The 15915-nt window shown below is 49.7% G+C and overlaps 1 protein-coding gene across 2 annotated transcripts in view; it reads left to right on the top strand.

Annotated features, from left to right (window-relative positions):
• RNF220 (ring finger protein 220) overlaps positions 1–15915 on the top strand; it is a 278685-nt gene that overhangs the window by 180704 nt on the left and 82066 nt on the right. The gene's annotated exons all lie outside the window — the stretch shown is intronic.

Below are 15915 nucleotides of genomic sequence, written 5' to 3'. Positions count from 1 at the left end.
GGGAGACCTGAGGTCGGCCCAGAAGGAGCAGGAGTGGGGGCTGGAGCAGGTGGGCGATGCCTGCGAAGAAGAGGGGCCACAGCTCTGACTCTCAGAGGAGAGCCGAAGGAAGGGGGTTGCCAGCTGAACTGCTGTCTCTGTGAGGGGTGCATGGAGAGGACTTGGCCCACGGAGTCGAGGCACCTCCAGCTCACTTTTGGGAATGCCTGTTTCTCTGCATCAAGTGTCACTCTCTTTGCCCAGGGGCCCAGTTTCTGAAGCACTCTGGCTCTGTTCATTTGCCAACTGTGAAGGCAAGAGGGTGACGTGCTTTGTCAGGAAGACTGGGCCTGTACAGGGAAGTGCGCCAAAGCTGCCCAATCGCTGTCCCCTGGAGAAAGCCTCCCCGGGCAGAGCTCCCCACCCCCCTGTCTTGGCTTCATCAGCTCTGAGCTCCCTCCAGGAAGGGCTGCTCCTGGGGTGAGGGCTAAGGCTGGCTGGGCCCCTCAGACCACACAGAGTCATGGCTGCTTCACACCCTCCAGGATCCCGGCTCCTTCCCCTTTAGCACCATCCAGGTAGCCCCGGCAGAGCTCAGAACTGAGTGGGATGGCCTTTAAGAAGGCTGTGGCAAGCAGGAACCTGCCGGGCGGTCTGTGCCCCCCAGCACTAGCACAGAGCCTGACCCCAAAGAGGGCTTCTTCCATGGCAGGTTGAGTTGGTTGCTGATTGAGTGAAAATGCTGCACCCCTGTCCCCACTTTCAGATAGTGTAAGAATCATGGTGTGATTCAAGGACCAGGTACTGTTTCAAAAATGGAAAAGCTGCTCCAAGAATTTCCAATATCTTCTAATTCCTTTTATGCCTTCATTAGTTTGGCAAAGAATAGAGGTGATGGTGACCATAATGATAAAAAGAAAAAAAAAAGGACACCGGCATAAACTGGTGAGAATAGAAGGATAAAAATAGTATCTGTAGTATTTCAGAGTGTCTTCACACACTTTATCTCATTTAATCCTCATTCACTTGTTCAACAAACACTTGTTGAGCTCCTTTCCCGTGTCAGACACTGCCCAAGCACTGGGGCCACCTCTGTGAGCGAGACCCAAGCTGTCCCCCCTCCTCCGCCCCCCGTGTAGCATATGGCCTTGTAGAGATCAAACTGCATAACAATTCTGCATTGATTCTCTCATCCAGCCAACAATGATGCCAGGCTAGATTCCTGGAGCTGGAGAAATGAATCAGACATGACTCCTGCCCTAGATATGTTTATAGTCTATGAAGCACATGGACTAGGAAACAGACAATTATCAAACACTGCAATGAATGCCGGAGAAGGCGATGGCACCCCACTCCAGTACTCTTGCCTGGAAAATCCCATGGATGGAGGAGCCTGGTGGGCTGCAGCCCTTGGGGTCGCGAAGAGTTGGACACAACTGAGCAACTTCACTTTCACTTTTCACTTTCATGCATTGGAGAAGGAAATGGCAACCCACTCCAGTGTTCTTGCCTGGAGAATCCCAGGGATGGGGGAGCCTGGTGGGCTGCCATCTATGGGGTCGCACAGAGTCGGACACGACTGAAGTGACTTAGCAGCAGCAGTGAATGCAGCCGTCCTGAAGAAGGTTGAGCTGAATCCTTAGAAAAGAGCATATGTTTATTGGGCATTCAGGGAGAAGGAACTTCTAGGCAGACAGAACATGGATTTGGGGGAAATTCAAATCATTCCCAAGAGGGAAGTCGTGTTAAAGAGAGAGGCCCAAATCCAGAAGGAATTTCCACAGTAGGCCAGGAAATTAGTTAGACCCATTCTAAAGGCTCTGGGGGTCACCAAAGAAGAAAAGTCCCCTGGGCAGCAGTGGGAGAGGTTGTCTTGAGAGGCTGAGCAAATGCGGGGCCCATTTGGGGCCATCTCTGCAATGGGCTGAATGAGAGTTGGCACCATCTGACTGGGGTGGTGGCACCAGGAAGGGGTGGGCTGGGGAAGGATGGGATGGCTAAAGACCTGCTGGATACAGTGACCGAAGGACTGAGAGAGGCTGTCTGCATTTCACAAAGTGGGGAGAGCGCAGGGCCAGTGCCTGACCCAGGCAGACCCCGGGTGAGGGTCAGGGGCGCTGCACGGAAATGTGGCTGCTTCAACCCACCAGGCAGTCCCCACCTCCACTGCTCAGGCAGCTGACACCTGCTCCCGGGCCTTGATGACTCCATTTCCCAGCTCCCTCCCTCTGCCTTGCTGACTTTGGAGGTGATTAGTAATAAAACTTTAACAAGCATCCATAGGTGCGTCTCCCTGTCACTTTTATGAGGCCATTTCCTGAGCAAAGATATAGGAGCGCCTTCAGCCTCTCCGAGCTGCTGTTTCAGTCTCCGCCTCAGCCTTGGCAGGTCCCAGACAGCCACAGAGGCCAAGTGGGGGTGCCTGGAGGAACCTAGATCACAAGTAGTTCAAAGAAGCCGTGTAAGGCAGGTGCCAGCTCCCTTTACGCCCCCAGGGTTTCTTCTTAGGGCTGGAAATTGTCACTGGAAAGCTGGGACCACTTTCCCTGCTGGAGCATCAAATCCAGAGGGGCCTCGCTTCTCCTACTTTCCCTTCCCCACACCACACAGCCCCTTCCAGCCTTGTCCTGGTGCTTCACTTTCTTGATTCATTCTATCTGTATGTATTTATCCAAAGTCACCACAGAAGGAAGTCAGGGAGCCAGTTAAGACCCACAATGGCTGCTAACCCTTGGGCAGCAGGTGGCCTGATTGGGGCTGGAAATGGCAGACACCTACCAAGTAATCAAAATACACATGATCAAAGTTCTCCCAGGCATGAATGAAGTGCTAAGGTGGGAATCCAGAAAATGGTACACACTACACTTGAAGAGGCCAGGAGAGTGGGGAGAAAACGCGTAGCATTTCACTAGGAACGGGACAATGGGTCCGGGCCTCGCCAAATAAGAAGGATTTTGTGAGCTGGGACGGACAGCAGCCTTTTCTTCCCTGGTAAGGTCCTCCATCCGCAGGGGCAAGGCCAGGCTGGGCTCGTCCACCCGGGGCAAGCTCTAACTGGGCTGAGCTGAGGCTGAGCAGGGCCCCACACTGTGGGCCTCCTGCTGCAGGAGTGGCTGCAGTGGCGCTGTGATTGTGGAGAAAAGGGCCCCATGCACAGCAGCCGAGGGCTCAAGGGAGGCAGTGCTTTCTTCCCAGCCCTGACAATGCCTGTCCCAAGGCCATTCCAGGGGAGGGAGTCCAGAGGAACAGGAAGAGGGGAAGCCACTGCACTTGACGCTTTGATTCCTGCCTTGTCCTCAAAACGCCCCGTCTCTGGGTTCTGCGTCCCATTTGCTTCCTGTAGTATGACCTGGTGCACAGATGCCTGAGATTGGAGAGACCCAGTTGCAAATCTTAGCTCCTGAATTTGAATCGTCTGATAACACCCAAGGCAAGTTACACTCTCTGAACCTCCATCTGTAAAAGAGAGATAGAGCACCTACTTCAAAGGGTTGCTGTGAAGTTCAAATGAGATGATAGCTGTCAGGCATCTGGGACAGCGTGGCAGGAAAGCTGATGGCTTGTTTGCCCTGCACCACCCGCTTCCCTCCTCTCTGAATGCCCTTCAGTCTTGTTTTGTGCTCCTTTTCTTCCACGAGCCCCTTGGGGGTTCCCCAGGGCTAATGCCCCCCGCCCCGTTTGTGTGTCCTCCTATCTCTCTCCTGAGACCCACAGGTCTAGGTGCCTGTTAGATTCAGTTAGCTCACCTTTTATTAGATTCTTGTCCTGGGAGAACTCTAGTATAGATTCAGAACTGGTGCCTGTCCTCAAGGACTTTTCTTTTAATCCCGCAGAGTTTTGCCTAATGGCCTCAGTTTCTTCCTGAAGTTATAATCAAGGTCGTCTGCTAAGAGGGGTCGGTATGGGCAACCAGAGTGTTAACAACAGCTATAGGAGAAACAGTTCTCAAATTTCCTCTCCTTTCTACCCTTGTTATTGCTACTCCTGTTCAGATCACTACTACTCCAGTTCATCTCCTGCCTGGACTGTGCAGTAGCCTTCTAACTCAGGTTTTCAACCTTGGCTGAATGTCTGAATCCTGTGGTGGAGATTTTTTAAAAATCTAATGCCTGGATCTTTCCCCAGAAATTCAGATTCATTGATCTTGATGTGGCCCAGACATCAGCATTTTTAAAGCTCCCCCATTAATTCTGTTACACAGGCAAGGTTGAGAATCACTCTCTTGTCTTCCTGCCTCTGTTCTCATCCGCTCTAATCTGCTCTCCAACCCCATGGGTGGTCAGTGCGTGAGTGCTAAGTCGCTTCAGTCATGTCCGACTCTGTGTGACCCTATGGACTGTAGCCTGCCAGGCTCCTCCATCCATGGGATTCTCCAGGCAAGAATACTAGACTGGGTTGCCATTTCCCTCTCCAGGGGATCTTCCTGGACCAGGGATCGAACCTGCATCTCTTATGTCTCCTGCATTGGCAGGCGGGTTCTTTACCACTAGTACCACATGGGAAGCCCACGTGTGGTCAGGGGGATCATTATAACACTCAAGTTCGGTTGCACTGTTCCCTTGCTTCTTTGCCCTCCGATTTTCAGTTCTTCCATTCCTGTGACTATACCTGAATGAACTTTGAATCCCAGTCCCTCATTGGAGAGTGCCCAGTTAGCATTCAGTGAATGAGTGAAGGAACTAATGAATCCATAATCAACAAACCAACAGATAGTGGTCTGTTCTGTTCCTAGGAATATGTTGGTGAATGACCGCAGTTCACCAGTGAGCCAAGAGGATAAGGCCAGTTAGATACAAATCTGGAGGAAAGCTGGCCGGGGGAGGATGGGAGGGAGGGAGGAGGCAGTGAGAGGTCAGAAAGGCAGAGTTTCCTGAGAGGTGAATTATCAGAGGGACCACCACGGGTCGGGCAAGCACCTCAGCCAGGGAGTAATGGAGTTAGGGAGGAAGGCCGGGCAGAGCCAGAGAGCGATGGGAGCTGCTTAATCTGCCCCCAGGAAGTGCAGGCTGGGGACAAGCAGGCAGGAGGTAGCAGGCCATTCCTCAGCGGCTAATGCCCCCAGCCTAACGCGATTACCCCTTCCTTCTCCCTCGGCCCAGGCAGGGGGGAGGTTGCAGGGAGGGCAAGCATGCCCCGCAGCTCGGGAGGGTGGGGGGCAAGGCTGGAGAAATCCAATCAAGAGTTCCACTTCAGTATTAGCCCGAGCGTCCCATTTTAGCTAGAGGGGCTGGCAGAGCCTGGGTTAGGACCCGGGCAGAAATGCTGATGGGAGGTCTGCAGAACCCTCCATTCCCCGCCCCTCCCTGGGTGCCAGTGGGACTTGATCCAGAGACTCCCATCCCCACTGTGTGACCCAATCTTCTGGGCCAGCAGCCTCACCTCTTCTCTGAGGCCAACAGGCGACCTCGGGACTGGCCCCCGTCGCCACTCCTCACTCCCCACCTCGCAGCCTCTCACCCTCCCTCTCTGCTCCACATTGATATAAATGGAGGCTTCGACTGCCTTTAAATAGTCCGATCTATCAGAGGGGCACACGCTGCCCATAAATCTGCCGGGGCTGATGGCTCCCTAAGTGGACTGATAGGAGCTATTTCCGGCAAGGTGTTCAGTTACTGTGCCCCTCCTGTCCCTCCCCCCAGCTTGCCCTTCCCCAGGGGCAGGGACCCTTTTTGTCATCTGGTAATTGGCATTTTTTCACTTGCACTTGGTTCTACAGAGAGAGTGCAGCGCCCAGCCTGGCCCCTAACCAGATTAGCATTGGCTTTCAGAGAAGGCCCCTCTGGAGTCGACCTTCTCGTTCAAGGGATCAAGATCGAGCTGTTGGCTCAACAAGGAAGGGGGCTGAGGTGGGAGGAGAGTGCCCCTGGGAGCCGAGACTAAGTGGGGGGCTGGGGGACGGGGGGCGCAGGACGAATGAAGATCCCAGTCCTGCCTCCATGCCTCCGTGTCTCCAGCTAACCCTGTCTGTTTCCAAGGCCTGGGGCCTGTGGAGCATGGAAGGGACCAGATGATAGGCTCAGAGGTGAGGGTCTTCATCTTAACTATTAGATCCATCTCCCCCTGGCCATCAAGGCTGCTTGGGGCTAGCCTTGAGCTTTTCTGTCTAGACATGACCTGTATTGAAGAGGGAATGGGGTGTCTCCAGATAAGTGGTATGGATCTGAGATAGAAAGCTGGGGAAGCCTCCGGGCTGGCTGTTACACAGTAAGGGGGTCTGGGGAGCACATACATGACCTTAATTTGGAGAGCCACTGCTAATGGATGGATTTCCCTGAGGGAGGCCGGAGGACTCTGGAGCTCTGCCTGGCTTCCTGGCCCCATGGCCCTGCCTGGGGAGACATAGAGATGCCCTTGGAGGTCACCCAGGTGGCCTCTGGTCAAGAGGTCACTATGGCCACTCAGAGAACATCACGAATGTAGCTCTATTTCCCATCCCATCCTCCTATTGTTTTCGGAGAGCAGAAAGCTGAGCCTGCCTGGTCATACAGGCCCAGGCTCTTGCCCCTGCCAATGACTCCTAGAGTATTTCTACGGTTCTTGGATCTAAAGAGGAGACAAAGCCAGAGATGGTGAAGGGAAGAGGAGAGAGAGCTAGGAGAGAATTAGCCTGGAGTGTGTCCAGGAGACACTTGTCAGGACTTCTCTCCTGAAGTCTGGGTTCTCTAGAATGGGATCAAGTGGGTGGGACAGAGCTCCTTACCAGAGTGCAAGAGGTTGGGATGCTCCTGCTGTGGACTCAGGATAGGGAACCAGGAGGATTCCATAGAAAAGTCTTGGAAGTATTATTTGGAACCAAACAAGATTTGCATATTACAATGACCCCATTTCTGACCAGCTATATGGGACAAGGACCCAGCAAGAAGGTGAAGGGGAGGACCTGAGGGATCCTGGACAGGCAGGATCCTGGGACAGGGACACAGAGCCTTGAACCTGAAGGGTACCTTTTCTCCTGCTACAAGGAAGGGCCAAATACTCAGTAATGACAGATTCACTCCCTCGTTCATTTGCTCAGTCAGTGCACTCTCGCTGTCATCAACTGTAATATCTTTGTGCTGATGACTGAAGGTGAGAATGCTAACCAGCCCAGCTCTTGCCCCAAGGAGCTAGAGTCTAGCAGGGAGAACAGACTTGTAAACAGATGATGAAATCCAGCCTGAGAGCCCAGAGGTCCCAGGTAAAAGCAGCCTGGAGGACCCAGCCTCACCCTGCAGCTCCAGACTCCAGTCAGACTGCTGGACATTCCCACCTGTTTGACCTTCACACTCCTCAGATTCCACTTATCCAAAACTGAACTTACCATCTGTTTCCTCTCCAGTGTCCCCAACTCAGTGAATGGCACCACAGTGGATTGGCACTCAGCCCCCACAGCCAAAATTCCTTGATTCCCTCCTAACCCTCAATGTCCACATCTACCTAGTGATTTGTCCAAGTGTCCACTTTTCCCAAGGTAGGTAACCCCATGCCACTCCTCTGCTAATCCATCTGTTAGCAGTTGCCCTCCAAATTAAGGTCATGTATGTGCTCCCCAGACATCCTACTGTGTAACAGCCAGCCCCGAGGCTTCCCCAGCTTTCTGTCTAGGATCCATGCCACTTATCTTTCCTCTCACTCAGGGTGACATCTTTACTGTGGCCACAAGGTCCTGCAGGTGCCGTGTCTCCCAACCTCACACTCTGCTCCAGCCAGACCGGCTGCCTGGCTGTTCCTCAAACAGTCAATAATACTAACAAACATGTACTATGACATAGTATGTGTTATTTACACACAGACATGTGTGTACCTGTTCTTGACTTTGCTACTGTGACCTTGAGAACACTGAATTCGTCTTAACTCTTGTTGGATAACCTCACCTCTGTAACCCTGGTGCCTGGCATGATAGATGCTTGTGTCATGTCTGCTGAAGAAATGAATGGGCAGGTACCAAATGGGGTATCCCTGGATGGAGAAAGAGCCTGGAGAGGTGCACTAGTCCAACCACTCTGCAGAACTTGGAAGGTGTTTCTGTCTGGACTGTTCCCTCCTGGACCTCTGTCCAGATCTATGACAGTTGGAGACAGGGAGAGTTCAAGGCCATGTCACTAAGACTGATAAGCAATGACTCCACTACTCAAGGGTACCCCAGCATCTGAGCTGAGTCTTGACAGATGAGGAGGACAGTGGCCAGGCTGGGGACCCGTGAGGAAGGAGCTGTAGAGGCCAGCAAGGAGAGGTGTGTGAAAGGTCACTAGGACTGAGTCTCAAACTCTCCGGCAGACACACTCTGTGACTTGGAATAAGTCATCTCCCTCCCCTCTCTGCCCTTTTTTCTTTCCATTTTTGGAATGGGATGGGGATTGGATGAAAAGGTTTCTGAATGCCCTTCCTTCTTGAGGGCTTCCCTGATAGCTCAGTTGGTAAAGAATCCACCTGCAATGCAGGAGACCCCGGTTCCATTCCTGGGTTGGGAAGATCCGCTGGAGAAGGGATAGGTCTACCCACTCCAGTATTCTTGGGCTTCCCTTGTGGCTCAGCTGGTAAAGAATCCGCCTGCCATGTGGGAGACCTGGGTTCGATCCCTGGAGAAGGGAACAGCTGCCCACTCCAGTTATTCTAGCCTGGAGAATTCCATGGACTGTATAGTCCATGGGGTCGCAAAGAGTCGGACATGACTGAGCGACTTTCACTTCACTTCCTTCTTGAATATTCTAGGATGCTATAAAAGCTGTTTGGGTGCAGACTGATTGGATCTGGAAGCTCAGCAGAGGAGCCTGGCTTTTTGCTCTTGTTGTCAGAACAGTTTCTGAGGCAGAAAAGTTGGCCTCAAAACTTAGTCCATTTTAGGACTAGAGGCAAAAACTTCCTTCCTGCCCTCCAAACAGACTTTGAGGTTTTTGGAAAATTGATGAAGATCAGCGACTTACTTGTGGGCAGTCTAGGGGCGTGGAGCTAGAGAGAGGTGACTGTGGCAAAGGCACTGTCCCCCCAAGGGAGGCCCTGGAGAGGGGCTTTTGTCTGTTTTTTAGACTAGCCTCTCTCCCCGCCCCACTCTCCCCAAAAATTATTATAAAGAATTATTGCCATTAGTACGTCTTTCCTACTGAAAGGAGAAAATCGCCTCATTCATAATTTATACCCTCAATTACTATTAATAAAGAAATATTTCAGCAGAAAATCGCCTGGGAAAATTACACGTAACATTGCATTAACATTCTATTTGAACATTTTCATCACATTTGTTATAGAGTTAATAAGAGGGATACGGTCCCCTGACTTCTTCATGAAATTATGGGCTGACGATGATAGTTTAATCTTTTAGACTTTATATAATATATTCACTTTACTAATTGAGCTATCCAAGGAGCAGTTAGAGATGTTCTTAAACGTGGAGACAGAGGAATCAGGGCCATGACTTTGCTGCCAGAGGCACCGCCTGGCAGGGTGGGGCCGTGGACGAAGCCTGCTGACTTAGGCGCTAGCTAGCTGAGACCCCACCCTGGCTGAGCCCAGGATCTTTGCATCACCTCCAGAGGCAGCATCCACCCTGGCCCAGCAGAAAAGTATGGGGGATGCTGGGAAGGAACAGAGAGAAGGGGAAAAGGAAGGCCATGGGGAAGTGAGAGGAGAGGAGAAAGGGAGACAGAAGGGGCATTCCTTTCTAGACCCTTCTTTCCACAGTCATTTACTTCCACGCTTTCTGCTTTCATTGTCCTGGGCCCCAGAGGGAGCTCACACCCTGATGGTTTGTGAGATGGCACTTGGCGGTGGTCCTAGGTACCAAGAGCTCCTGGAAGGTCTGGTGTTCTTGGGATAACCCTAGGAAGGCTGTCGAGATGGGAGCTGGAGAAAATGGTACCCCCGAGGGCCATCCTAGCACAAAGGAAGGAAGATGGGTTTGTTTCAGGTCTTAACAGAAATGATGGGTGTATGTTTTGGGTAATGAGGTGGGAAGTAGAGCCAAGTGAAGACTGTCATTTGTAACTGCTTTAGTCAATGTGCTTTTTTCCTGTTGTCTCTGTGAACGCCCAGCAATGCTGGGAAGCAGCCCCAGTGAGGGATGAAGTTCCCACTCCCAACTCAGCTCAAATGTCGGGTCCACGGGGGCTTTTCTTACTTATCACTTTCCTTGTCACTCTCTGACTGATTTGGGGGATAACATTTATCACTTCTTAAAATGGCTTTGTTTTCTCCGCTGCTAGAGTTTAAGTTCTCTGTCAGTGCCATTCACTGTTAAACGCCCAGCACCTAGAACAGGGTGTGTGTAGAGTGGGCACTTCATACGTGTTTGTTAGACTGATGGAAATGAAGTATAGAATGGCCAGATAATGAGCTGAGGCCACATAGTTCTATCCGAGCAGAGAATAAACTGATGCTCCTTCCTTTCTAATTCACTTACGATTCTCAGCACCTCTTTTAATCTTACTCACTCACTATATCAGCCAATGGGAAGGTGTTCAGACCACTTCTCATCACCTTCGTTGCTTGTATGGTAACACAGGCCACCATCAGCCTTCCTTATACAACTGCAGTGGCCTCCAAGCTTCCTTTCTTGCTCTCCTACAATCTGTTCTCTATACAAAAGCCAGAGTAATCCTTTAAAACATAAATCAGATTAGATTAATCTCTTGCTGTAAACTTTGCCAGGCCTTCCTATCACACAGAATAGAATCCAGTGTCCTTATCTGGGCCCACAGGACCCCATGGTCTGGCCCCTGGCTTTCTCTCCACCTCCATTTCCTGCCACTCACGTACATGTTCCCTTCGCTCTGGCCACATAGCCTGGTTGCTCCTTTCGACTCCAAGTACATTCCCCACCAGGGTCTTTGAACTTGGCTCCTCTACCTGAAACACTCTTCCCACAGTTTCCCGTGATCCTGTTGCTCAGCTCATTCACACCTTTGCTCAAATGTCACTTTACAGAGAGCTTTTCCCCGACCAGCTACCACCACACTGGGCATCTCTTTCCCCTCCTTTCTTCACTGCACTTGTTCCTTTTGGGCCACCTATTATATTCTTCTTTGTTGGCTGTCTACCTCCACCAGTGGAAGGGAAGTTCCATGTTCACTGTTGTATTTCCAGCACCTGGAACTGTACCTGGAACATGGGAAGTGCTCAATACATTTACTAAGTAGATGAATGAATTTCTGCTCCACTTTTCTCTGCACACACTGTGGGTGGTCTCAACCACACCCATGGAAGAACTGCTCCAGTATACCAATGGCTTCTGAGTCTAACTTTAATCCAAATCAATCTCCTGAGGGTCCAGCTCACTTTCTAACAGCCTACTGGACACCTGCCCATAAAGATAGCTAAAGTGCAATTCAGCCAGTCCCCTGTATCTGTGGGTCCCACATCCACTGATTTAGCCAACCTCTGAATTTGTGGACACTGAGGACCTACTGCACTTTGCCATTTTACACCGTTTTACAGAAGAGACTTGAGTGTATATGGATTTTGGTATCCGTGGGGGTTCTGGAACCAGTCCGCCGTGGATACCAAGGGATGACTGTCTGGAATTGAAGGTATCATTTTTCTCCCTGCTTTACTTCCCAGTTCATGAAATGCCACCACAATCTTAGATGTCCAGTCCCGAAGCCTGGATTCATTTCTGACTCCTCCTTTCTCACCCACACATCCAAATCTCCAAATTCTATTTATCCAACTCTGTAACAGCTCTCAGATCTCCTCACTTCTCTTCATCTGCAAGGCTCCTAGCCTAATCCAGGCCATGGGCATCATCTCTCCACAGAGTTACTGCATCAGCCTCCAGCTGGTCTCCCTGCCTCCAGTCTTCTTTCCCTCTAATCCATCCTCTACAAGATGTTTTATGTTTTATCTAAAACATAAATCTTAGAGTCAGAGATAAGGTACAGGTTTCTAGCTTGAGGAATTAGATGATAATGACTCCTATCATGTTCAATGGAAGAGGAGGCGGTCTGGGGACATGTGACATTTGACTGCCTTTGTGGCATTTTTCACTTTGACTGTCTCCTCCCACTAGGTGGCATAGGTCATCTCATTCATCTTTGCATCCTCCGTGCCCTCAGCACCCAGCACAGTGCCTGGCACAGACCAGGTGCTCATGAATGTTTATTGCATGTGACTGTCACCCTGAAACTCATTAGAGAAAGGACTCCTTTGACATTCATGCCTCGATGGCACCCACCACTACTATTATAATATTTATCACACTGTACTGTAATTCTTGTGTGCTCGTCTGATTCCTCACTAAACAATGAGCCCCTCTTTCACAGCTAAGTCATCAGTCCAAAGTGAGTGCTCAGTAACATTTGTCAGCTAAATGACAGACTGACTCTCTCCCTGGGACATTGTAACATTTCATTTACTGGTCCTTCTAACTCCTCCTGCCCAGCCAGCCTCCACGGCAGCGAGGCCAGCCATCCTGCCTGGCTGATCTTCTCTGTCTCAGCCATTTCCCAGCTCTCTTAATGTCTGTGACTCACTGCAACAAGGGTAGTTTTTGATCTCTACTATTGGCTACCACCACGGAGAATCTTCTCACCCCTTTTTTCTACAATATCAAGTAACCATGCTGTCAAGAGAAATGTCTGTCCATAGACTTTTGTCCTGTTGCTCAGCTTATGGAGAGATGTTCATGACGATGGATGATATGGAGTTCACCAAGTAAACCATAAAGGGAAGAATCTTCCCTGAAAGGAGTTTTCTGGGACCTTATGGGAGAGAGCATGTGGGAGAACATCATGAAAGGAGACTAAAGAGAGATACAGCAGAACACAGGTTGGGGTGTGGGAGAACTTATGTTATAACAGAATTTGGCACTTCCCAGGTGGCACCAGCGGTAAAGAACCCGCCTGCCAATGCAGAAGACATTAGAGATGCAGGTTTGATCTCTGGGTTGGGAAGATCCCCTGGAAAAAGAAAAGACATCCCACTCCTGGAGAATATTTCTGCCTGGAGAGTCGCACAGACAGAGGAATCTGGAGGGCTACAGTCCATAGGGTCACACAGAGTCGGACACAACTAAAGCAACTGAGCAGAGCACATAATAGAAATTATATAATTATTAAATTATTTAATAGTAAAAATAGCTGTTATTAATTGAATGCCAAAAATACCTCAGGTGGTGTGCCAAGTGCTTTACATGCATTATCTCATTTGCTCTTCACTAGAACTCTGTGAGTTGGAGAAGGCAATGGCACCCTACTCCAGTATTCTTGCCTGGGAAATCCCATGGACAGAGGAGCCTGGTAGGCTACAGTCCATGAGGTCACTAAGAGTCAGACACGACTGAGTGACTTCACTTTCACTTTTCACTTTCACGCATTGGAGAAGGAAATGGTAACCCACTCCAGTGTTCTTGCCTGGAGAATCCCAGGGACAGAGGAGCCTGGTGGGCTACTGTCTATGGGGTCGCACAGAGTCGGACACGACTGCCTCGACTTAGCAGCATCAGCAGCAGGACTCTGTGAGTTAGGTGCTAAGGAGTTTGAACTTCATTTTGTTTATCTTGAAGGCATGGGATCAATTGAGGGGTTTGAAGAAGAAGAGCTGCTTGTTCAGATTTGTCCAGAGCCTGCACATGGAATGTTGCATACCAAAAAAGGAGATGTCAGCGAGAACAGACTGATGGTTGCCAAGGAGATGAGGGGTAGGAGACTGATGGATTGTGAGTTTGGGCTTAGCAGATGCAAACTGGTATATATAGAATGGATAAACAAGGTCCTACTGTGTAGAACAGGAAACTATATTCAATATCCTATGATAAACCATATATATCCTATGATAAACCATGATGGAAAAGAATATGAAAAAGAATGTAAATGTTATAGTGAAAGTGAAAGTCACTCAGTTAGGACTGACTCTTTGCAACCCCATAGACTATACAGTCCATGGAATTCTCCAGGCCAGAATACTGGAGTGGGTAGCCATTCCCTTCTCCAGGGGATCTTCCCAACTAGGGATCGAACCCAAGCCTCCTGTGCTACAGTCAGGTTCTTTATCAGCTGAACCACCAGGAAAGTCCAAGAATACTGGAGTGGGTAGCCTATCCCTTCTCCAGAGGATCTTCCCAACCCAGGAATCAAATGAACCAGGGTCTCCTGCATTGCAGGCGGATTCTTTACCAGCTGAGCTACCAAGGAAGCCATATATGTTATATATGTATTCAAAAAGCAGGGACACTTTGCCAACAAAGGTCCATCTAGTCAAAGCTATGGTTTTTCCAATAGTTATGTACGGATGTGAGAGTTGGACCATAAAGAAGGATGAGCACCTAAGAATTGATGTCTTTGAATTGTGGTGCTGGAGAAGATGCTTGAGAGTCCCTTGGACAGCAAGAAGAACAAACCAGTCAGTCCTGAAGGAAATCAACCCTGAATATTCATCAGAAGAACTGACGCTGAAGCTGAAACTCCAATACTCTGGCCACCTTATGAGAAGAGCTGACTCATTGGAAAAGATCCTGATGCTGGGAAAGATTGAGGAAGGAGAGGAAGAGGATGACAGAGGATAAGATGGTTAGATAGCATCACCAACTCAACGGATGTGAGTTTGAGCAAACTGTGGGAGACAGTGAAGGACAAGGGAGCCTGGTGTGCTGCAGTCCATGGGGTCGCAAAGAGTCGGACATGACTTAGCAACTAAACAACAACAGCATAACGGAATCACTTTGCTCAACAGCAGTAATTAACACAACATTGTGAATCAACTATACTTCAGTACAGAAATAGAGGGGAAATGTCAAGATCAGGAAAACCGTGGGGTCAGTCCCATGGGGACAACAGGCAAGAAAGAGGAAAAGAGGTGAGAATCCATGGGAAGAAGCTAAAGGTGGGCATTGTGGTGGGTAGAACCTCCATAACAAACCAGGGCAGAAGCCTGAACTAGGATCAGGAACAAGTTTGGAAGGAGATCAGGAGGAGTTCTATTGGATTGTTTGAGTTTAAGGAGTTTATATCCACTGACAGTTGGATATAAAAGTTCGATACTCCCAAGAAAGTTCAAGGATAAAAACAAAAGTTTAGAATCAACCGAAAGTAGATGGCAGTTGCTTCTATGGGAATGTATCCCCGTTTGGGACAAAGAACTGGACTTCCCAGGTCCTTCATCGGGTAACCTTGCCTACCTCTTGGGAATTATCCCTCAGTGTCCCCTCAAGAGTTGCTCTCACCTCTGGTCGTACTGTAATTCTTGGATTTTCCCAGCTGGACAATGCTCTTTCACCTGCAGGCCATTTCGTGGGCTTTCCTTTCTAGGAAAACCATCTTGTCCCTACTCCTGCTTCAGACCAGATGAAGCTTTAAATTGCTTGCCATTGAGAAGGTTGATGTACTAAGACCAGGAGAATGTATATTTATCCTATGCTCCCTGCAGCCCATAAGTACACTGTCTCACACCCTTTCATGCTCCAGTTTAAGAAGCTTGGGTAGCATAGACAGAAGCTTCCTAAGACATCACATGACTCAATGAATTTACTTAGGGAAGCCAGATCCAGCCATTCACTGGCCACAGTGCTCAAAAGCCTAAGGCCTCGCCCTTCAGTATTTAGGGAGGACAAGAGAATAAGAGAGATCACCCAGGTCAGCCTGCCCCTACTCTGCCACTAGTGATTCTGCAAGTTCATTCTTCCTTCATCTAATGAGTACATTTGTTTACTCTGTCCTAGACGCTGTGGCCTCAGAGAAGCCTTCCCTGGCCTCTTGCTTCCTTTGTGCTTTCTTAGCCCCCTGCTCTCCTCCCTGCCATTGCATAGCTCTCACTGGCTTTTTATTACCTGTCTCTCCCACTAGTCTGAGAACTTCTTGAGAAATATTTGTTTAATAGATGGAATAATTGGGCCCCCACTGTGTGTCATGCTCCATGATGGGCCCTGGGGCCACCAGGGTGACCAAATTGAGGGCCCTGCCTTGAACAGCTGCCAATCTAGAGCTTCATCCCTGGAGATCAGTTGTTTGACTTCAATGAATCGCCATAGATCAC

The sequence above is a fragment of the Bos javanicus genome, chromosome 3, assembly GCF_032452875.1.
Source record: "Bos javanicus breed banteng chromosome 3, ARS-OSU_banteng_1.0, whole genome shotgun sequence".
NCBI classification, from domain to species: Eukaryota; Metazoa; Chordata; class Mammalia; order Artiodactyla; family Bovidae; genus Bos; species Bos javanicus.
Note: the sequence above shows the minus strand (reverse complement) of the source record. Positions and strands in the feature narration are given on the sequence as shown.